The sequence below is a fragment of the Rhinolophus sinicus genome, chromosome 17 (genome assembly GCF_057876585.1).
Source record: "Rhinolophus sinicus isolate RSI-liver-muscle chromosome 17, RSI-T2T, whole genome shotgun sequence".
NCBI classification, from domain to species: domain Eukaryota; kingdom Metazoa; phylum Chordata; class Mammalia; order Chiroptera; family Rhinolophidae; genus Rhinolophus; species Rhinolophus sinicus.
Genome location: NC_142517.1, coordinates 26,323,132 through 26,347,005, shown reverse-complemented (window position 1 = coordinate 26,347,005; position 23,874 = coordinate 26,323,132). Strand labels below are relative to the sequence as shown.

Genomic DNA, 23,874 nt, shown 5'->3' with positions numbered 1-23,874 from the left:
CTTATGATATCTGGCTTAGTAACAGTTTCTGATGAATGCAGATACCAAGAAAATTGCCTGGTTTATGTGTGAATCCACTAGGAATCAAATGCTCATCCTGTTTCAAGTTCAAGGATTTTTTTTCAAAATTTCTTTGAATCTTGTGTGTGTGTGCATGTGTGTGTGTACACACACACACATATATAGAGATATATTAAAATTATGTGTACCAGGCATTATGCGAAAAAATGCAAAACCCGGTCTACTGTGTCCAGGTTGTGCTGAAATGCATTTCAAAAGTGTTTGTGATAAAATATCTTATTAAAGAACCTCCTGCCTGGCACACACTCACATTCTCAAATGCATTCTACTCCCAGAAATCTCCTTCTGCTTGGTCACACTGAATAAATACAAAGATCCCAGAGCAGCCTGCGGTTTGTGAGGGAAGCTTACAAAATGGAACCCACTAAGAGATTGGGCGTTTTTGTCACTGATTTTAAAAGGAACTTTTAGAAACCGACTTTCAGAGAAGACAGTTGGTTATGTGCTTACGGCCTGCGGGCTCTGTGTTATCTTGGCTCTCTGGAGAGGGGAGGGAAAATGAAGAGCCCTTGAAATAAACCCTCCGTACTAGGGCCCATCCACATTGGACTCTTCCTTGTGACTGGTTTATTCAAAGCAGAAAATGTTATGCAAACATGAAAAACTGTCTTCAGGGAGGACATATTTCACATTCTTGTCCTTTAATGGGCCTAACGATATAAGATTGCATAAAATAAGTATTACCACTAAATGAAAAGTATAAATCTCTTTCCCTCTTGCAATCCCATTTCCCTCAAGGAGATTCTTCCAAGCACTCTGCCTTATAGTCTGTGCTAATTTCTCCATAGCCAAAGGACCACTGGGGAGAAATTTATATTTAAAATGTAGTCATATGGATTGGGATTCTTCAGGAAAGCTACTATTCAATGACATTTATAGGGGAGAGAAACCAATATAAACCATTCTTACTCTTACAGTGATGTTCCTGGAAGGAGTGTCATAGGTCAAAATGATGTAAATGGAAACTGATGTATGTGTGTGTGTGTTTGCACACACACACGCACACATTTAGTTTCTGGTTATGATCTGATGCTCAGATATGATAGAAATAGCCATAAGCAACATATTTAACCAACTTAAAAATTTTATGCTAGTGTAGATCATGGAAAAGTAAAGAAAATGTAATTAGGTAAGTACAGAAACTTTGAGCAGATAACCTGCAATAACCTTTTAACCATGACTCAGGAAGTGTCCTAGCAGCCATGTTTTCCCCAGTTCATTCCCAGACAGGCAGTGTGTGGAATTCCTCTTTTCTACCCCAGTTTGGAGAAGAGATTTAACTGATCAGAAAACACACCATGCTCAGGTCCAACAGAAACAAGAAACTGGGACCCTGTGAACCCAGATAAAAGGCATTCTCGGAAGGAGCAGCCTTCAGCAATAGCGGGAAAAAGAACTGTGACTGATCAGATCCCTGCACTTAAACTTTGAACAGAAACTGAAAGAAAAGACCAATCAGAAATATTCAAATATTCCACGTGGCAAGGACAGCTCGAGAAGGGAAATCCAAACCGAACAAGAACAGAAACCATTCTCTTACTTAATCCCTGACTAAGGGGCTTTGCCAGCTGCTGCCCAAAGAGGAACAAAACATCATTGTTCATTGTACATAATTAGGCTTGAAATCGGTGTATATGGTTTCCATTATATTGGGTGGGCTCGAGCATGTTCAGCTAATTCTTTTGCCGTCTTCCTCTAGTACAACCACTGTAGATGAAGTTATTAGGGCTGAATGAACCTTATTTGTTACTTACCTGGTGCCCTCAAGATTCTGACTCTGAGAGTGAGTTCACTAGAGAAGTATTCCTTACAAAAGGTTGCTTTAAAGGATTATTTAAGTCTTGGGGTACAGAAGACATGAATGAATAGTATAAAGATGTAAGTGTATATAAATCCATTTAATAATGTAGCATCATAATAAATCATGTAAAATTGTTTCATATCATATACAATTTAGAGTATACAAGTGTTTCATAAATCACTCATTCCTTGCCTATTTCTACTGGAGAAGAAATGACAGATAACAAAGCACCTTCAGCAGAGTCATGGAATTAACAAGTGCTTCTTTCTACAAGGTTTTTGTAGAAATGTGGAACACGTAACCAGGGTCCCTTGCTTAGTAAGTATCCGATTTGGGAATTCTTGTTTACCCGCCTTCCATTGCTGAATACAAATTTCTATGGAGCAAATGTCCACATTAGAAATCAAGTTTTTGGTGATTGTGCTGTTCTCAAAAGAGAACATCTTGCTGTTTTCTTGAGCTGAATTCTTATCAGCATCACTAACGTCATGTGCATGCTGACACCATGGAAAGCAAATATATTTCTAAAATCCCATTATTCAATACATTTCAATATATGTATGTTGTATTGCCTGAAATACAGTAGGCACTGAGTTTATACTTATTTATAGAATAAATAAATGAATGACTAGATATGACAGGTAACTTGCAAGACACTGTGAAAGATGTTTCGATAAATAAAATAAGAATCACTGTATATTAGAGACTTTAAGATATACTTTGTTTTTATATTTTTACATCTCGAAATGAGAATGTTTCTTACAGTCAATAGTCTTGTAAAATTATGACAGGCCGTGTGTCTCTTTCTTAACAGTACACAAATTAAGGTGCATCTTACAATTGATGGTCTTTGATTTGATGACTAGCTTGTCATATAGCTAAGTGAGAGAACATGACTTGTGCAAAACCCCTGAACTTGCATATATAGAAGGAAGCTTAGAAGGATCTTTTCCGACCTCTTTCATTTGATAGACATCAAAACTGAGATCCTAATGGTCAGGCCCCAAACAATTCAGCTGTTCCACAGAAGTGCTAGAACTAGAGTGCAGTTTTCCTGACTATCTGCTGCATATATCATACCACGTGACTTTACACCTTAAAATTCCATAAGTAATCCCAATCAGCACTGACTTTTTTCCTTTTGGTTAAAAACCTATTTGGTTTAAAATTGGCTGCTCCCCCTCCCCCACACATACCAGCTCTTACATATTTCAATGAGTTTTCTTTAAAGTAAGAACCTTTGAAAATGATACGTTTTTATTCTATTGGTGCTATCACAGCACAAAACATCTCTAAAGTTTCTTTGATGTTATCTTCAGGGAAAGTTTATCTGTTAGAAAAGAAAATAAACCTTGCTTAGAACAGTAGTACTATTACTTACTAGAGGGCATTACAGAAATTCATAAAATGATTTGCTTGTAAAAATGATTATGCTGCCAGTGTCCTTTAGTAGGTATCGGTCAGGAAAACGCTCATGCCTAATCTTTGTGAATGAAAGCCCCCTTCTTTTCCATCCCATACACCTTTGGTCTCTGCAAAGAGCCTCACACACCAGCCCCTGCAGAGACTCCAGCACAGGTGGACACGCAGTCTACACATCTAAACCCTCCAAGGACGAGAGCTGTAGAAAAGGCCGCACAGGCTCTCCAGCAGGGAATTCTGGGTACGCAGGGAGGGTAGTCCAGAAAGGGGGAGCAGCTGGATGGGCACATTCCTTGGATCCCAAGGACTTTTTGCCCTGTTGAAGAGTAGGATCCTGCAGTGCCTGGGGCAGTGCTGGCCCCCTGCCCTGCAGGGACAATCGAGGGCAACCGGAAGTGCCAATGTCCTAGATGATTCCCAAACGCCCTGCCACACTAAACCACTGCAAATACAAACTGGTTCATAGAAATCCGAAAAAGTCTTTCTAAGAAGTCACATGAAAAGCTCAATCTTCTAGAAGAACATTATTAGGAAGACAGAAGCTCAAAGAGGATAGTGTTGTAAAATTATCGACCAATTTATTCACTCCACATATTCCCTCTACCAATTTCAATTACATATTCAGTCAAAAGGAGTGTCTGTGCAATAGAGTAATTACCACAACAGCAAAGAAACTATGGGCAAACAGCTAAGAAATGAGATTTGAAAGCTCTTTAAAATCACATAAGAGGTAGAGGGATCTCACTGAATATGATTAATTAGGGTTATTTTTAAATATACCATATTATTGATGACTTATATACATATCATTTAAAATTTTTCTAGTATGATAAAATAATGATATATAAAAATTGTTTATTTGGGGATTATCTGTTACTTTCCGATCTTACTCTGTTACTGCCTCTCTCGTTCTCCCACACAATTTCTTTACAGGTTCTTACATTACTATTTGTTGCCAAATGCATCCTCTGCTCCCCCTAGCCCATCACAGGATAAGACCTCCAGAGCCTTTGTATGTTCTAAAAACTGAGTGTGGGTTTCCAAAGGCCATGGGAATTCAAGTAAGGGAATATATGCCACCTCATCTCTACTTTGTCCTCTGTAGTAACACTGAGAATTATTCTGACACTACACTTAAAGTAAAGCCCAGCATATTATTTGCAATACTACACTTTCTCATTACCTTTGCAATTTATCTTGGCATATTATCTCTCCTTCAAGTAAGGCCGTTTCCCTCTTATGATATGAATGTTCTCTGAACATCTGTATATGGGAAGAAATGAGGGAGGCAAACTCCAGCCAGAAACTGGGTGATTCCCACACCTCAGTTCCCAACATCACAATAGGCTTTTCTTTGCATGTGAGCAGGACCTAAGAGTCCTTCACACACCTTCAAGGAACCACTTTGTGATCCAGAGAGGAGGGAAGGCTTTGTGAGAACAAGTAAACAAGTCCCCATTAACAAGATTCAAAGTGGTACAGTAGTCTCCCTTCATCTACATGAGATAGGTTCTAAAATTCCCAGTGGATGCCTGAAACCACGGATAATACTGAACTCTATGTGTGCTATGTTTTTTCATATACATATATATATGTACATTTCATATATATGTACATTTATATGCAATAAAATTTAATTTATAAATGAGATACAGTATGAAATTAATAATATAGAAAATTATAATAATATACTGTAATAAAAGTTATATAAATATGGTCTCTCTCCCTCTCTCTCTCTCTCAAAATACCTTATTGTATTGTATGTACAGCGTGGACATGCTGGAAAAAGGGATGATTCACATACTGAGTAGGACGGAGTGGGATGGTACAAGATTTCATCACACTACTCAGAATAGTGTGCAATTTAAAACTCATGAATTGTTTATTTCTGGAATTTTCCATTCAATATTTTCAGACCTCCATTGACTGCTGGTAAGAAACTGTGCAAAGCAAAACCTCGGATTGGAGGAGAGGGTGCACTACTGTATTCAAAAGTGAGAAGTGATCATTTACACTTGAAAACTAAAACAAGAGCTCAGAAATGCAAAAGATAACTAAACCATAACTACAAAAGTAATGCTCAAGATAAATATAAGTAAAAACATTAAATATAACAAAGCATTTGCTCAGAAGAGGAAAGGTGAATGCAGCATAAAAGATCTATAAAGCAGTTTCGATGTTTGTCAGTAAACTTGACACTAGATTTTGATAGTTAAGAGTTTTAATCTGTGAAACACGAAGTCCTACTGACCATGGAGACTATTACCTCTTGAACCTCTTCTATTCTATCATCTGAGCTGTCTGTCCTCTTGAATCTCCAGGCTGAGTCCAGAACCAGACAACGACCTGCACATACCACTTGCCACACGCAGGACCACAGGATCACAGGTCCACCAGTGAGCAGCAGATGCGTCCGTCAGTCTGTACTAACAGTTCACTTTACAATATAATGCTGTAGTCATGTTTGCTTTTATTAAGATCTCCTTTCATATCAAAAGCATTTTAGATGTCATATTCAGGAACAAAAGTATAAACAGCAATATAGCTTTTCAATTCTTCCTACTTAAGCATTTGTAATCTATTTCTATTTGGAATTCAGGTAAAATTCATTTTCCCTTTTGCTAGGCTAGCTACAAAGAGACATGGAATGTCTTAAACTATTCAATGGTATAAAAAGAATAGAACATTTTAGAGGGAAATGTGTTGTGAAAGAGACCTGAGTCCTAGATCTAACTCCATCACCGGAGACAGTGTGACCCAGATCATGCTAAACAACATCTTCCTGAATTTGGGTAGAGCAAGCACCCTGAGAAACAAAACCCAGAATAATGTGTTTCTCCCTGAACAAGACATCATGACTCCTTTACAGATCTTTTGTGTTCCATTCAGCCTTCTTCTTCTGGGCAAATAAACAACTCATATACCAGGCATCATGCTAGATGCCAGGAAAACAAGATAAGTAACAACATGGTCACCCCACCCCCGCCTCCAGGTACCTTCAAGTCTGGTGAGAGAGGTGGTCATGCATACAAATAATTACAAACAGAGGTATACGGGGAGGAATGGGACATAGATAGAAAAGTGATCAATTTTTCTCCAGAGAGCTGCCTCATTTGTGATACTAAACCCTTCCCTGGTTGGATACAGAAAGATATGGGATCGAATGGGGCATTGTATGTGAAAGCGCTTTGAAAAGCATAATACTTTCTTCTCTTCTGAGGTGCTCATCTTATGTTTCCTGTCCTTCTTATCTGGTCACATCTAAACTGTAGTGTTGGGCAAACTGTCAACAGCCAAGGGGATGTAGGGCAAACCATACTTTATATTACACCACTTTCCCAGATGAATTCACTGGATTTAGGTAATTGTTTCTAAAAGACAGCTCTTTCTGCAGCCATTGGGTTAAGAATCACTTAGATCTGAGAAGGATATTATGCAAGACTTCAGGCTCCACGCCCAGCGCTGACTTTTGTCTATTAGTATGCATTAGCCTCCAACTCCTCAGTTGGAAGACAGGATAACAAATGATGAATCACCTTGTAGATCATAAGATTGTGTGTACACTAAATGAATCTTTGTACCACGGCACCCGGGCAACATTTGGCCTTGATTTATAATTCTGTACAAAGTTTGCCATTACTGCAAAAGGGTAATAAAATAACAAGATAAAGTTAAATTAAAAGTACTTCTTCATCTAAATGTCTACACCCAGCAAAAAGTTATGGCTGGATTTTAACCGACATGAATAACGACAAAATTCATATTTCTCTTCTCCTAATCACAGGGTTCAGCTGGTGCCAGGAATCTGCTCATTGTGGTAATTTAATCACCAGGGCCAAATAATGCTTCTCGTTGACTTGAAAAATAACTGGGCGTGCAGAATAGCATACATCAAAACGCTCTTTGGTGAGCTGCATTCTGCCACCTTCTCCATAACAGAGTTTTATTTGTAAGTTACTAAATAAACCCCACTGCCAGGTAGTCATTAGTTATTTAGTGATGATTTCCCCTACCCCTACACCATGAGGTTGGCGTGGTGGTGGACCAAAGCCCCCATTATCTGACTTGTCTCAAGGTAAGGGGACTATGTAGAGTTATTTTTAATGCCATTGTTCATTTGAAAACCTGAAAAAAAAATCCATAAGAGCAAAGACAACCTTTCGGATGTTGGGTCTGAGATTCTTGCCTTGAGTTGATCTTTTCATGCAGGACTATGCTATGGGACGGTGGGGATGTTCTCTGTCTTCACCATCCAATACAGTAGCCTCTTGCTTCATGCGGGTACCAAGCCCTTGAAATATGCTAATGTTACTGAGGAACTACATTTTAATTTCATTTAATGTTCATTAACTTTCATTTAAATAACCACATGTGGCTACCATATAGGATAGCACAGTGTCGTGCGGAAGACCCTGCTCGCTGCGCCATTTGTCGTGCTGGGAGGCCTGCGGGGTCTCTGCTCCCGCTCCCCACACAAGAACGCAGGATATGGTGAGGCCAAAAAGGAACACCCACGGAGCCATAGGTAGGGGAGTCATACACTACATTCTCTCTGGCGGCACTATACTCTCACTGGAGGCTGGATCCACACTGTCCGCAAACCGCCATCCACGCTTGCCAGCCCAGCCGCCATCTTCTTGCCAGCCCCCATCTTTCTCTCTTCCCCTTCTCTCTCTCTCCCTCCTCGTAGCCACAGCAGTTATATTGTGGCCAATGGCTCACTGGTTACAGCTGACAGCCAACTAGCCACAGCTGATGGCCATGCAATCACAGTTGGCCATTTACTACCTGAGCCAGCACCTGTCTATGTGAGGCCGAGAGCCTGGAAACTACTCCCTGGGGCTCTGCCCCCACACTCCACCCCTACAGGCTCTCGCCTCACAATCTACGCGACAAGCGTCTTCCGCGAGGGGACCTGTGCGAGGAGCCTGGGGGTGAATGCAATATCCTGGACACAGCCAGGCTCTCTGGGCACAGTCAGGGTTTCTCAGGGCACCACCAGTGCTTCTGGGCACGGCCAGACTTCCTGGACTTCTTAGGGTACCACCTGTCTTCCCGGACGCAGCCAGGGTTTCTCAGGGCACCACCAGTACTCCTGGGCACAGCCAGACTTCCTGGACTTCTTAGGGTACCACCTGTCTTCCCGGACACAGCCAGGGTTTCTCAGGGCACCACCAGTACTCCTGGGCACGGCCAGACTTCCTGGACTTCTTAGGGTACCACCTGTCTTCCCGGACACAGCCAGGGTTTCTCAGGGCACCACCAGTACTCCTGGGCACGGCCAGACTTCCTGGACTTCTTAGGGTACCACCTGTCTTCCCGGACACAGCCAGGGTTTCTCAGGGCACCACCAGTACTCCTGGGCACGGCCAGACTTCCTGGACTTCTTAGGGTACCACCTGTCTTCCCGGACACAGCCAGGGTTTCTCAGGGCACCACCAGTACTCCTGGGCACAGCCAGACTTCCTGGACTTCTTAGGGTACCACTAGTTTCCCCGGGCACAGCTAGGATTTCTCAGGGCACTGCCACTTTCTCTGGGAACAGCCACACTTCCTGGACACAGCCAGGGCTTTCAGGGCACTGCCACTCTCTGTGGGCACAGCCACACTTCCTGGACACAGCCAGGGCTCTCAGGGCACTGCCACTCTCTCTGGGAACAGCCCGACTTCCTGGGCACAGCCAGGGTACCTTCAGGGCTCAGCCAGACTTCCTGGACTCAGCCAGGGCTCTCAGGGCACTGCCACTCTCTCTGTGCCTCTCAGGGTACCCTGCTGGAACAACAGCGACTCACAATCAAGGTGCTTACATATTCTCAATGGCGGCCAGTCAAGACACAAAAGCAAATATCCCCCAGTTCCACTAACAACAGTTCCCAAACAAAGTCAAGCGGTCCATTAAATTAGGGATGGAAGGCAATTCCCCATAGTCCATAGTCATTCACCAGGGCTGTCCTGGGGGTGAGGGATGACCTTGACCTCACCCTTATCTCCCACGGAGGACTCAGCAAGCGTTACCTCCTGGGACTATAAGTCCTGCATCCGGGCTGCCTGAGCAGGAACTTCCCCGGCCCACAGGGCTGCAACGACCTTCGCTTTCTCCGGCCTGTGATGGTTGGGGAACCGTCCACATCTTTCCACCTCTCCACGGGGCTCCATCTCTCCAGCAGCTGCATGGCTTTTCCTGTGCTGGTGGGAGAACCGTCCACCTCTTCCCACCCCTCCACGGGGGTCCAGCTCTGCAGCAGCTGCATGGCTTTTCCTGTGCTGGTGGAAGAACCGTCCACGTCCTCCCACCCCTCCACGGGGGTCCAGCTCTCCGGCAGCTGCTCCTCCTGGTCTTCCTGAGACTGAGTGTTCATACACACAAACTGCTCCACCGTCCTTTGGAGAGCTTTGGCCAGCACCATATCCTGTCGACTACGCCATGTGTCGTGCGGGAGACCCTGCTCGCTGCGCCATTTGTCGTGCTGGGAGGCCTGCGGGGTCTCTGCTCCCGCTCCCCACACAAGAACGCAGGATATGGTGAGGCCAAAAAGGAACACCCACGGAGCCATAGGTAGGGGAGTCATACACTATATTCTCTCTGGCGGCACTATACTCTCACTGGAGGCTGGATCCACACTGTCCGCAAACCGCCATCCACGCTTGCCAGCCCAGCCGCCATCTTCTTGCCAGCCCCCATCTTTCTCTCTTCCCCTTCTCTCTCTCTCCCTCCTCGTAGCCACAGCAGTTATATTGTGGCCAATGGCTCACTGGTTACAGCTGACAGCCAACTAGCCACAGCTGATGGCCATGCAATCACAGTTGGCCATTTACTACCTGAGCCAGCACCTGTCTATGTGAGGCCGAGAGCCTGGAAACTACTCCCTGGGGCTCTGCCCCCACACACAGCATGAGTCCTGTTGTCATATACATCCAGAATTAAAGGCAGTTTTCTCAAGTACCTAAGTGTAATTCTTCTGCAAGACATTGCTAACGTCAGAGCACCTAACTTTTATGCATTCCATAATTGATTTGTAGAATGGTTTTCCTTGTTTTTCTGATCTTACTCTTATCTTAAACAAATGTCAATGTGGATTTTTACCTTCCTTTGGTTTCAGTGTGAAGCAGTTCATCAAATGAAGAAGGTGAGGAGTTGTTTTTATTTATTTGGAGCCACATAGTGGGCAGACTCCCAGGCTAATCCAAGGTCAAACTTTCTGGTGGGTTTTTTTTTTTTTTTTTTAACCCAAGGGTAATAGTTACTGAAGATGTCACAGTGCTGGCTGGCAAATAGCCTCATGTTGAGTCACCAGCAGGAATGATCTGAAGGAATTTCACAGACATCACTTACCTATGAGAGGTGTTAGCTACCACCTTACCCTTTCTAAGCAAGACTCCATGTCTTAACATCTGTGATGCTCTCCAATCTGACTCTGAATTGCTGAAGACTCAGCTGAGCACACAATGAAAGTAAGATAATAGTCCTCTCCAGACCACCAGGAGGGAAAAGATTAAAGGCAGCTAGCTGATGGGATGTGTTGTTTTGAGAGTCGTTAGCCTTATTAGTGGCTAGCATAGTACTTTGCAGGTAGCAGGTGGTCAACGTTTTTGGTTGGTTGGCTGCATAATTGATAGAGCTAAAATTGGAAGAAATAACAGACTCTAATGCACAAAAATAAACAGGTGTAGTACTATTGCTATTATTTGCTCTGTCTTGCTTGCTTAAAAACATCCAGTATAAGTAGTATATCCTAAATCTGTGATCTATTCAATTTAGCCTCACGGAATGTTTAGAAAATCACTTTATTTCACTTGATTTAAAGGTAATGAAATTTAAATTCACTTGATTTCAGGTAATGAAAGCACTTCAGATGCAGGCTTTTCACAGGCTCCTTCTCTGTGCCCCACGCTGAAAGTCACATGTCCTGAGCACAGTGTTCTAAATGTGTGCTCTGAGGTTTTATGAATTCTTCCAATATCCAAATCAAAAAAACTCACAATCAAGTCAGATCTAAGAAAATCATGTGAGTCATTTGTTTTTGTTTTTTTTTTAATACAGGCAGCCAAAGCACATGGTTCTTTTTAAAGATAAAAGTACAAATACCTTGGCAATAGTTCTTCACTTATTTTCATCTGGGCTCCAATATATAGACATTGTGTAAGTAAATGTAGATAATTGTGTCAATAGATAATGAAGTCAAAGACCAATCATTTTATGAAAAGTGTGAAGCTATGATGCTTTTCTTACATGGGCCAGCTTTCACACATCATGCAGAACCTCATATGTGGGTAGAATTCAAACATATTCAAAGTGTAGAGATTGCTATTTATATTAAAAAAGAAAGTATGAACAAATATTGAAATACTGCTTAGATCTAAAATCAGCATGAAATGGAGTTGCAGGGGGAATAAACCTCCCTCTGCTTAGACCCATGTTCGGAGGTTGGACATCAGATAATATTCTTTTTCTTGATATCAGTCCTCTAGGGGGATGAAGGGGAGGTTGGGATGTGTATATACAAATTACTCCATCTTTCAATTTGGTCATTAGTAAAAGGGCTCATGTGAAACAAGAAAGACAAACATGTAGAACAGGCCACAGGGCTTTTACAGGGAAGTAGAAGGTAAGTGATGGAGGCCATGGAGCTAACGCAGCCGACCCAAGGGATTTGGTGAGCCCTCCCCGGCGAGCCCTGCACCCACTGGGCCCTTCACTGTCTGTTAAAGGAGAGACATGGGCCAGCCTTAGAGGGAAGTCTGGAGCTGCTTAAAAGTAAAATATTTAAGTTTACTCTGAGTTAATAAATTGCAGTGAGATTATTGCCTCAGGAATGTAGTAGTTTAAAGAGTTGCTTTAAAGTCAGACGAGGGAGAAAAGACTTAATAACGCAGGGGCTCCCTCTGAGGTTTCTTTTCATGTGAATGAGAATGTGGGTGACTTAAGTGATTCTGCGGAAGCACTTTAGAGACACAAGAGCCTAAAGCGATAGCAGCTGCTGCAGAGTTTTGCCCTTTTGTCTCCTTCCTGATGCCAGAGTGCCTTACCTTAGGGCCTAATTAGTGAGCGTTTTCCCTCTACACAGTCTCTAATGTATGTGTGGAAATGAAAACCAAAATGCAGTGAATGAAGCTATAGCAGAATGTATCCTGCTTATTGAACCTCCCCAAATAGCTCAACCCATGCTTTCTTCTCCTTTCCATTCCACTGCTGCTACTCCTGTCTTCAAGCCCTCTGTGGGGACAGATCCAGGAGTGTAGTTTCCAGGCTATCGCCCTCACGTGGAAAGGTGCTGGCTCAGGTAGAAAGTGGCCATCAACTGTGATTGGATGGCCATCAGCTGTAACCAGTGAGCCATTGGCCACTAATATAACTGCCTTGGCTATGCTAGCAGCAAATGGGGGCTAGCAAGAAGATGGTGGCTGAGCTAGCAAGCGGTGGGGTGTGGATTGCAGATTGCAGGGAAGCGGATTGGTAGCAAGTGAGATTGTTTGGCAGAGACAAGTGGATGGCAGGTTGCGGATAGTGTGGCTCCTGCCTCCTGTGTCTCCAATCCAGCCGCCAGTGAGAATATAGTGGTATGACTCTCCTATCTATGGCTCCATGGGTGTTCCTTTATGGCCTCACCATGTCCTGCGTTCTTATGTGGGGAGCAGGAGCTGAGACCCCACAGGCCGCCCTGCTCGACACCTGGTCACCTAGATTATCAAAATAGCTTTCTATCAATTTCCTATGCACAGCTTTTTCAAAAATCCCTTTTTAGATGTAAATTTGACCTTCTCACTTCTTACCTAAGAATCCAGCCACAATTTTTCATGGCAAGCTTTCCCCATGATCTATTTTTTCCCTGCCTCTTAACCTTTCTTTCCAGTACTCTCCTCACCAAGAAGGTTTGCACGGAAGCAAGGCGAAAGAAGAAGGAAGCTGGAGAAGAGTAACTATCTGCTCCTGAGTTCCTATTATGCTATGTGCTTTATAGTTGCAATATTATTTAATCTTCTCTATAACCCTATGGACTATGTATTATTTCCATTTTTCTGATTAAAAAAAGGTGAATGTGCAGAAGGGATAAATAGTGTAAAGTCATTCACTTAGTAAGCCTTAGAACCAGCATTCAATCCAGGTCTGTCTCCAAACTTGTTTATACAAAAATCACCTTTGCGCCTTCACACATACTATTCCCTCTACATCAAATGCTCTCCTAGTCTTGGACCAATTGTAGAACTTTTATTCGTCCTTCAAAACCCTGTGTATGAATCGCCAATTCTTCAAAATCATCCCTGACTCTCAATAGAGCATTCATCACTTGCTCTACTACAATATGAGTGTTTTAAACAGTATCATACCAGACTCTAATTATATGGCTGACATGGCTCTCTTACCTACTGGATGGCTCTTGGAGTTGCTTAAAGTCAGAAACCATGTCTTTCCTTGTTGTGAGTTCAGTGATTGGCATACCGCCCAGGGCACAACTGGTGCTCAATCTTTGTTGATTTGAACAACTCTATTGTGCAAAGAGTGAACTGGGAGATAAAAGTCTTTGGTTCAATTCATAACTTGAACTTAGCAAACCATCTATGTTACTGTTAGCAGATTGCTTAACCTCTTCAGGCCTCAGAAAATGTATCTGTCAAATTACCTGGGGGTGGGGAGGAGATATTAAATTATCCCTATCCCTACAGATTCTAAAATTCTATGCACTTACTCTTTGCATACAGAGTATGTGAGGAGGGAGAACTATTATAATCAGATGCAAAATGAAACATGGCATTTGTATTAAGTGCACTTACTGAATAGTTGATGGAACTTAACTGTAGTTATTGGGGTAATGGGGGGGGAGGTTAACCACCTTATAAATAAACCACTTTATGAGTTTTTAATGTGTTCCTTATTAAAAATGCATTACTTTCCATGCTAAATTAAATAGCATTTAAAGCCAATGTTTCCCTTCTTACCTTTAGTTAAATGAGATTTCTGCTTATTTTAGTCATGTGATTAAGAAGCACAAGCTATTGGGGATGTAGACTAATAGAGGAAAATATCCCTTGACACATTAAAAGTCAGAGGATTTTAGAGCAAGAGGAAAACTAAGAACCAGACCCAAAGCTCAAGAAATGGAGACAGTACACAGCTGGTTAATGGTGGAGTAGCCTCATTCCCAATTTCCAGATGACTGACAAACTGAAATCTCATTACCATGAGTTCATTACCACACCAGCTTATGATACATTTGTCCCCTCCAGATGTGAACCTCCCCTCTTCTCACAGCAAGAGTATTCTGTCTCTCCATTCTCAGCCAGGTGGTTTAGGAGGGGTTGAGCATGAAGCTTCTCCCATCACCCAGATCTGGTCAGTGATCCAGTAGTGGACAGGGCACCAAGTCAAAACCAAGGAATCAATAAGAAGATGGAACTTCTGGAAGAAGAAAGCTCCTTTCTTTCTTCCTTCTAGAAGTGAATGAGAGCTTTTGTCAGCCATCTTGAAGATGAGATAAGAGCTTGAAGCTGCCACAGACCCACTATATGAAGCTGAGAGTGGCGCCATTAGCAATAAGAAAGTCACAGATGCAGACAGGAAAAACTTTGCCTTGTCTACTCTTCTCTGAAGTTTTCTTACTTTTAGATAGATAGATGATAGTCAGATGGTCTATGGTTACATATAGAAGCATTTTGGTAGAATGCATTTTTAATTTCTTATCTACATAAAGGCCCAAATTTTTCTCCAGGTTAAATTCAGAACAAGAGTCTTTATCTGTAAACCTCACTACGGATCAGATTCATGAATCCCAAATCTTGTTGTAGATGCGGGGTATCTCAAAAAGAACTTCAAAGTACATATCTTAAATTCTTAAAATCTAGCTTGAATTAAAATTTTTCTCCCTATTATAATAATACACACACATTTGAAAATTAGGAATAGAAAAAGGGAAAAAACATTATCCCCATTCCTACCACCTAAAATAACAACTGCTAATATTTGGTTGTTTTTTTCTCCTATTCTTTTTGCTGTGCTTCTCTTTTAATGTAATTGAGTCCATTCTGACTGTTAAGTATAATATCTATTTGTTTTGATTTAAAAAATGAACTTCAGGTCAATATGAATGATTTAATTGACGTGGAACATCACACACACACACACTTCAAATAGAATTGCTGCATAAAATATAAAATAAACTTAAATGCAAGTTTAAGTCCTAGAACGGGAAATCTCTAAATGTCAAAACCAAGGAAGCACCAAAGTCCAAAAAACAGGTGGTAGGCTAAGGGCACAATGTCTTGGTAACCTCACTCACGATGCAGAGAAGTTCTGTTTCATGAGGCAAAGATAGATAACATCATGAGTATTGTTTTTAATAATCCAGCATTAGAAACATCATTATTATTGGAAAATCCTGCTATATTCTGGTCAGACATTGGGCCCATTTAAGTTTTCAGCTACGATTTTTAAAAATATGTTTCTGTATGTTCATAGGTAGAAGGAAATTCAGAGATGCTGCTCCATGGAGGGGAGTTCTGCTAACTAGGAGTTCAGAATTAACTTTAAAAATGTTTCTACATACATACATGGGTCTTTGCTTTCTTCTACCCAGTGCATCTCTGTGTATAAAGTAAAATATCTCTCTCTCTCTCTCTCTCTCTCTCTCTCTCTCTCTCTCTCTCTCTCTCTCTCTCTCTCTCTCCTCTTGCTAACAGTGACCTCCATGTTTCTAGATCCAGCGGGTCTCCTCTTGGTCCTCATCTTACTTGACTTGTCAGCAGTATTTAACATAGTTGCTCTCCTGCCTCTTCCCTATGGCTCCTTGACACCACACTCTCTCATGTTTTTCCTACCTTTCTGATTCCTCCTCATCTCCCCCACCTCTAACACTGGAGAGCCTGGGGTGTCCTTTGGGCTTTTTCTCTATTCTGTCTACTCTTACTTGCTCGTCTCATGGCTTTACACTCTCGTGACAGACTGATGATGCTAAGACTTATACCTTTATATCAGGAATATAAATCTCCAACCCAGACCTCTCCCATGAACTCCAGACTCTTGTCTACTTCATATTTTCCCTCTGTTGTCTAATGGTCATTGAGGCCTTCTATGTCCAGAATCCAGGTGCCTACTCTTCCTCCCACCAGATCTTCTCCCCTGCAGTCTTTCTCATCTCATTTATGGGCAACGGCTGTCCTAATTGACTAGGCCAAGAAACTCGGGGTCATCTTTGGTTATTCTTCTTCTCATGCACTACATTTAATTTATGGGCAAATGCTCTTTTATCTATAAATCAACCATAATCACATTATTTCTCAGCATCTCTACCCTGGTTCAAGCTACTGTTACCTCTTATCTGGACTATAACTGTAACTTCCTAATTAGTAACCCTGCTTCAGTCTTTGAATCTATTTTCCAGTTTAGCTGTTGATATGATGCTGTTATTCATTCCATGATGATCCTGTTAAAAAAAAATCCTGTTTAAAAAAATAAATCGAATCATGTCATTCTTCTGCTCAATACTCTCCCAAGTTTTCCACCTCAGACTACAAGCCAACATCTTTTAAATGGCCTACAAAGACCTGCATGATTTGACTTCAGTGCAGTGAAGTATTAATCTTGGCCAAAGAAAGGTTTGATGCTTTTCCCCCAGCTCCTGTGAGGTAAACTCTAAGCCCTTGGAATGTTCTACCCAACAGAGGTGACTTTGTTTACCTGAAGACCTTGGGTTACACAGAATTAGCTCGACCTCCACATGGGCTAGAGACCAAGGTCAACCATGTAGGTGGTCAGTGTGTCTATGTGGCCAATCTCCAATGAAAACTCGGGACACCAAGACTCCAATAAGCTTCCCTGATTGGCAACACTCTGTGTATTGTCACACCTTGTTGCTGGCAGAAAAGTGCTTCTCATGTGACTCCATTGGGAAAAGACACCTGGCAGCTCTTTGCCTGGTCCTCCCAGATCCTACCCTTGGCATCTCTTCCTGTCACTGAATTTTCATCTGTATCTTTATTCTGTAATAAACTATAACTGTGAGTATAACGGCTTTGCTGAGTTTTGTGACTCCTTCTGAATCACTGAACCTGAGAGAGGTCTTGGGAACCTTCTGAACTTACAGTACTCTCCTTTACTTTCTTGACATTATTTCTTGCTACTCTACCAATTCACTCACTCTTCTGTCAGACTGGCTTCTGTGATGTGTCTCCCTGCACACTCTCACTCTAGGCCTTCACACACATTACCCTCTGTCTGGAGTACTCTTTCCCCCAGAAACCCATTGTCCTTTTCACCTCCTGCAGGTATTTATTCAAATGCCGTCTTCTCAGTGAGGTATTCCCTGGCTATACTTTTTAAAATCGCAACTGTTCCCGACATATATATTCATCCTCCTTTCATACTTTTTGTTTCTACAGAGGACTTATCCATTCTGAAATGTTACACACGCTATTTATTTAGTTAATCTATTGTCTACCTTACCCCAGCTAGAATGAAATCTTCAAGAAAGCAGGGAACAGTCTGTTTTGTTCACTGCTGAGTTCTGAATACCTGAAATAGTATATAACACAGTTGATCACTTAGTAATTGCTCTTGAATGAAAAATCAAATCTTTGTATGTCAGGGAAAAAATAAGCTAACTGGCTCAACAGAAAAGTAGATACTGCACCAAAAAGAGCAAAGACTGATTAGTAGTCATGCAAAATAACTTTATAAAGAGTGTTACCAATGAATTATAAAGTGTGGATTAATAGATACGGCTGCATGAACCTGATTCTCCATCTTCTAAGATAATGTGTTTTAGATTACCCAATAATTTAAAGACAGCTTAAGATATACAGGGAAAATATTTAACCCATACAGGACATCCAGAAACCAAGAATTGGTGAACATGGAATCAGAAAAGGAAGGTCCTTGGAGAGGAAATGGTTGTGAGGAAGGAGCACAAAGCAGATAGTTGGACTCTGTCTACTGTCACTCACCCAGGCCACTCCAGCAATTGAACCCCTGAATGGAAAAGTGCGACCCTACTGTTGTTATTGCCCATTCAGACTAACACTGAGTCAAACTAATCAGGGTCTTACCCAGGAGGTAGAATCAAATGAGAAGGGGCCAGATTCAAATGACAAGTCTCACAATGATCTAATGATACCAACAAGGTACCATCCTGCAGCTGCTAATCACCAGCTGAAGAGTTCCTTTGTTGTAGGCCAGGTCGTTCCTGGAAAGTTCTGCTCCTCACCAAGAACAAGAAGGTCTAATCAGTACTCACAATCATCCACAATTACTGAGGAGAGAGAAAATCTTCTATTGTATGTAGGATGATGGGTTACCCAGGAATCCCAATAGAAGGGCTGACTCCCTAGACTTGTTTCCCATCTTTTGAGAAATGACACCTGGGTAATGTAGTGAGATGAAGCCCCTCTTGTAATGAGGTGGAAATGGAAAATGACCACGAAAAGAGTAAACTACAGAGGCCTAGGCAATGGGATTGATGGACAAGGGATATGAAGGGGAAGAGCTTGCAGTGGGAAGGGGTAGAGAAGGAGAGGCCCATGGCTCCGTAATGTGGGTATGTAAGCACCACATCCAAGGAGAACTGAAGAATGTGCACAGAGTGAAAGCCCTGAGTGTCTCCTGGTCATTGTAACTCAGAACCCCATCAAAGATAAGGCTGGACAGTGGCACCACAGAGAACTTTCTGGAGGAAAGTTCAATGAAGACTTCATGAATAGAGTGACGTAAATGAGTGAATGAAAAGTGAAACAAGATGGATGTCAGAGGAGAAACAAAAATAAAGTGGGTTTATGACATTATGATAAATATGACAGGCAACTTCAAAGAACCTTAAAATTCATGATTTAAGAACCTATTTCTAGACATAGACAATAGGGGTTACCAGAGGGTAAGGGGGAGGAGGGCTCTAGAAGAGGGTAAACGGGGTCTAATAATGGTGATGGAAAGACAACTGACTCTGGGTGGTGAACACACAATGTGAGATACAGATAATGTATTACAGAATGCTACACCTGAAATCTATGTAACTTTACTAACAATTTTCACCCCAACAAACTTTAATTAAAAAAAAAAAAAAGAACCTATTTTCTGTGAGAACAAAGCTGTCCCCAAGTACAACTATCACAGATGAGGACACTTTGGATGCATCTTGTAGAGAAAATTAGGAAGTAAGTGGCAGGGAGACTGGATGGAGAACCTGGTGAAGTTCCCTGTGTCTGATAATTCAACAGATTGTCTGCCAGGGAACAACGAAGCCTTATTTGTTATACTCCTGCTTAATAATTCATTTAATCAGCAAATATTTATTGAGTTCTACACTAGATAATCAGGTTCTGGGATTCAGCAATTAACCATACAGATAAATCCTTGCCCTCCTGGAGTTCACACTCCAGGGGGAGAGACAGACAATGCAGAAATAAACAAATAAGAATGCTAGGAGGAAAAACAGGGGTAAAGGAGGGAGGTGCTAATTTGATGAATCTTACAAAGAAGTTACAATGAGGATTAACCTTTTGAGAAATTATGCATAGATGTGCCATCTTATACAATCTCAGGAAGCAATCACAGCTCCTTCTTAAAGCCTTAACCAGTTTTTACAGTGTCGCTGTGTGCTGAGTTACAGAGTGCTGTAAAATTTCAAAAGGAGGGGGAATCAGTGACCTGTTACAGACCCTTCAAATGCTAAAGCAAGAGCTTAGATACTTAATGAGCCGCACATTCTACACCCACACTCCACAACTGTCAGAGCTTCTATCTCATTCTGCCTTAGCAAATTAAAAGGAATATCATGGAAGGAAAAATAGACGAAAGGCAATTGGGTCAAAACTCCTTTGTCTAAAAATATTACATCTAACCCGCTCAGAATCTATGTTTTTCTGGCTGCTGGGGCATCTCAGCTACTCCCACCTCTCACAGTGAGCTCACCGGAACCTGCTGCCAGAATCCACACTCTTCTGCTCTGGAGTCGGTTGGTAATAGGCTTCTCCCTTTGGCTGCTGCTCCAGCCTCCTGGGGTGGTTCGCTGGCCCAGCTTCATGGGTACCTGACTTTGGGGCTGGACAGCCTCAGATACGTGCGTGCTTGGCTCTCCCTGTCCTCCCACCCTGCCTGTCAGTGCCTGGGGACTCTCAACAGCCCTGCCCGCGCTGGGCCTCCCACCCCCACCCCCAGTGCACACTGCTGTGCGGAGATGACCCTACACAGATGACTGAAATTTACCTATGTAGGTCAGTTAGGACAGTAAGTCTTGAGATGCACTTTAGCTTTGGACCTAAAGTTCAGGATGGAAATGTGGTGGCTCTTGTTGGGTAACAGCAGTCTTTGACACAGAACTGGTAGCAGCAACCAGGAGACCTTAGGACGTGCATAGCAATTGCGCAGCACTACAGCGCCACCTCCCAACTCAAAGCAGACATTGCTATTAGTCAGCCCTTTTTCCCACTGGCCTCCCTGTGCTAAAATTCCAGCCTGAACTGTCCAACATTGAAGGAAATTAAAAAGACATGACAGCAATAAAACAATGTGATCCTAAATTGGATCCAGTGTTAGTGGACTACAAGAAAATGGCTGGAAAGAGCATCACTGAGCCAGCTGACAAAGTTGGAATACAGACAGAAGATTGAATAAAAGTATCACATACCTATACTGTGTAAATTTAACTGAAGTTGGTCATTGTACTAAGGGGTATATAAGAACATAGCCCTACTGTTAGGAGATACTGAGGGGTAAAGGGCCATGACATACATAACTTATTCTCAAAAGGCTTCGAAAAATAAATTGGGGCGGGGGGCAGGGAGGAGGGAGCAAGCATGTAAGAACATAAGCAAACTTAAGGCAAATAGGGCAAAATGTTAACAATATGTTAAAGGATCAAGTGCCTACAGGTGTTTTTATATTTTTCTTGCAACTTTTCTGTATGTTTGGAATTATTTTCAAATAAAAAGTTTTTTTTTTTTTTAAAGCATCTGGTTTCAGAACTACATAGATTATCTGAAAATAGTTCCTCTACAACCCGGACGCCCACCATTAGAGGTTCATTTCTTTGGATATGAACTATTTTGCAGACATTCGCAGGCCTCCAAGTTCAACTGGGACAGCTTTACTTTCACCTGTTTGAAAAAAGTGTTCTTCTGCTTCATAACTGTTTGAAACATAGTATCCTAGAACATATCTTCATCTGAACGTTGACAAAACACAAGATATATAGATGAAATCTTCGGGAGTATCAGTTGATAACTAAGGGCAGGCAAAGGGGTCACTGGATGAGAGGCTAAAGTGCTAGGTGTGTAGAGGTGTCCCATGATTAGTGAAAATGAACCCTGGAGAAAATGAACAGAGGAGAAAGGGCTCCATCATTCATCTACCTCCTAACTTGGGGCTGAGCCAGACCTGCTGGGTCATGGTTCTAAGAACATTCTTGGGTTCTGAGCCGACCTTCTCAAAGGCCTTCCTGATAATACACATTTCCAGATTCACTACCCCTCCTCCACCTTAACTGTGCGAAAAGGTGCCTGCCCCTGAGGTGGGGCAAAAGATATTAACAGAACGTTCTCTGAAGGCAGGCCAAGCTAAGAAGACATCTACCTTTCTTGTTTCCACCAGGAACCCTCAGGGGTCTGTGGCGTGGTTCAAAATCCCCTGTGCTCAGAAACTCCAGGACATAGAAAATTTCCTCTATCAAATATCTAACTGGGTTGGGTTATAATAACATGTCTTCTGTAGCATCAGGGCTTCTCAGAATCCCGAGAGTATGGTGGCCATAACTTCTTTTTTCTCACTATAGAAAATTTTTCATTTGGTATAAAAAGAGATGCTTCTTAATTTTCACAATCAAGGGATATATATACATTCAAATTGTAAGTTCTGGTCTAGGATTGTCGGGGTGAAGATTTCCGCTGTCTTGGGTTCAGGGTACTGAAGCGCTCCATTTTCTTTGTGAAATAGCGCACCCCAGTGGCACTCACAGGCACTGCAGGGAAATTCAGGAAGAGTTTTTTTGTTGTTTTATTTGACCTGTAGTGGCTCCTTTAGTCAGAAGAGAAAAAAAAAGGAAAAAAAAAACGGGTTTCAAAACGCCTGTTTTTTTCATATGGAACCGCCATCAACAATTTCTATATGAGAAAGCGGGGGTTCATATAACCCACTGTTGTTTTCATGCCCCGAATTTCCAATGTTTTCATTATGCTACATAAACAAAGCAAACTTTCTCCTGGAAAACCACAAGCGGAAATTTCAACCAGAATGAAAATAATATTTCAAACTCAAGTGGCACTCATCTCTCACTCTTGCTTAAAGTTTAGAGCATTTCCTATCTAAACTGCCATTTTCAAAACGTACTTATTTTAGAACTTCTGTTCCAGTCAATAGGAGAAAAAACATTCTACTCCGTTCTGAATAGGCCTCTTTCACTAAGCCTGCTGGGCCCTTCACCAGCAGCTGTTTCAGGTTTCAAGTAATCATATAGGTTTTGAGCCTGAACCATCTGGGTGTCACCCATATTCCTCCAGAAATGTTGATGCCAGGAGACCCACAGAGCAAATTAGCTCAGAGCAAATTAGCACAGGCCCACAACTGATCAAAATTAGGCCAGTTTAAAATAAATCATGTCGACTTTTTTTTTTTTTTAATGTAGAAAATACAACCCCCTGCACAGGAAGCATTTTTTTCTAGGCTTTTGATTTTCACGGTCATGACCACAACTACTTTTCAAGCAGGTCTGAGTATGCCAAGTGTTCCAACAAAAAAAGTAGGTCATGGGAATGCATCGAAAAAAGATTTGGAGGTAGGGGTTTGTGGGGGCTGGGATTCTGCAAGGATGATTGTGAGTTTCATTTAGGAACAAAAACAAGTTTCAACTTCTATGCTGTATCACAGAACTTATGAAAAGCAGAAAGGTCATGAGGAGGAGAGTATTTGTTGAGTCACAAATAATATTATCTTGTGAGGAAAGGTTTGCTATTTTCATTTTATAGATAAGGAAGCGAAGGATCAGAGAAAGAGAGAGGGAGGAAACTGGCCTTCAAATCCTCCAGCTAGGACACGACATTCTCACTATGACTGTCACGCAGGGACTCAGCTCCCACTCCCCGCACAAGAATGCAGGACATGGTGAGGCCAAAAAGGAACACCAACGTAGCCATAGATAGGGGAGTCATACAACTATATTCCTGCTGGCGGCTGGGTTGGAGACACAGGAAGCAGGAGCCACACAATCCACAATCTGCCATCTGCTTCTCTGCCAATCAACCAATCTGCTGGCCTAGCCACAAAAGTTATATTAGTGGCTAATGGCTAACTGGTTACAGCTGATGGCCACCCAGCCACAGCGGATGGCCATCTGATTACAACTGATGGCCATCTAATAACTGAGCCAACGCCTTTCCACGTGAGGCCGAGAGCTTGGAAACTGCTCTCTGGGACTCTGTCCCCACAATGACAGAACCCAGGAAAAGGTTCTCAAAGTGAAAAATAGTTCCAACTTATCTTTAGCCTCTTGTTTAGAGATCAGTGAAAACTCGATCGGTTAATGAAGGTTTTCAAACACTGCCCAGATATCTTTGAGAAAAGCTGGTAAGGGAATGAGGTTACTTTCCAGTTTTCC

General features: G+C 42.1%; 1 protein-coding gene across 2 annotated transcripts in view; it reads right to left on the bottom strand.

Annotated features, from left to right (window-relative positions):
- The window catches only part of KCNAB1 (potassium voltage-gated channel subfamily A regulatory beta subunit 1), a 367,955-nt gene that overhangs the window by 311,287 nt on the left and 32,794 nt on the right, over positions 1-23,874 (bottom strand). The window lies entirely within an intron of this gene.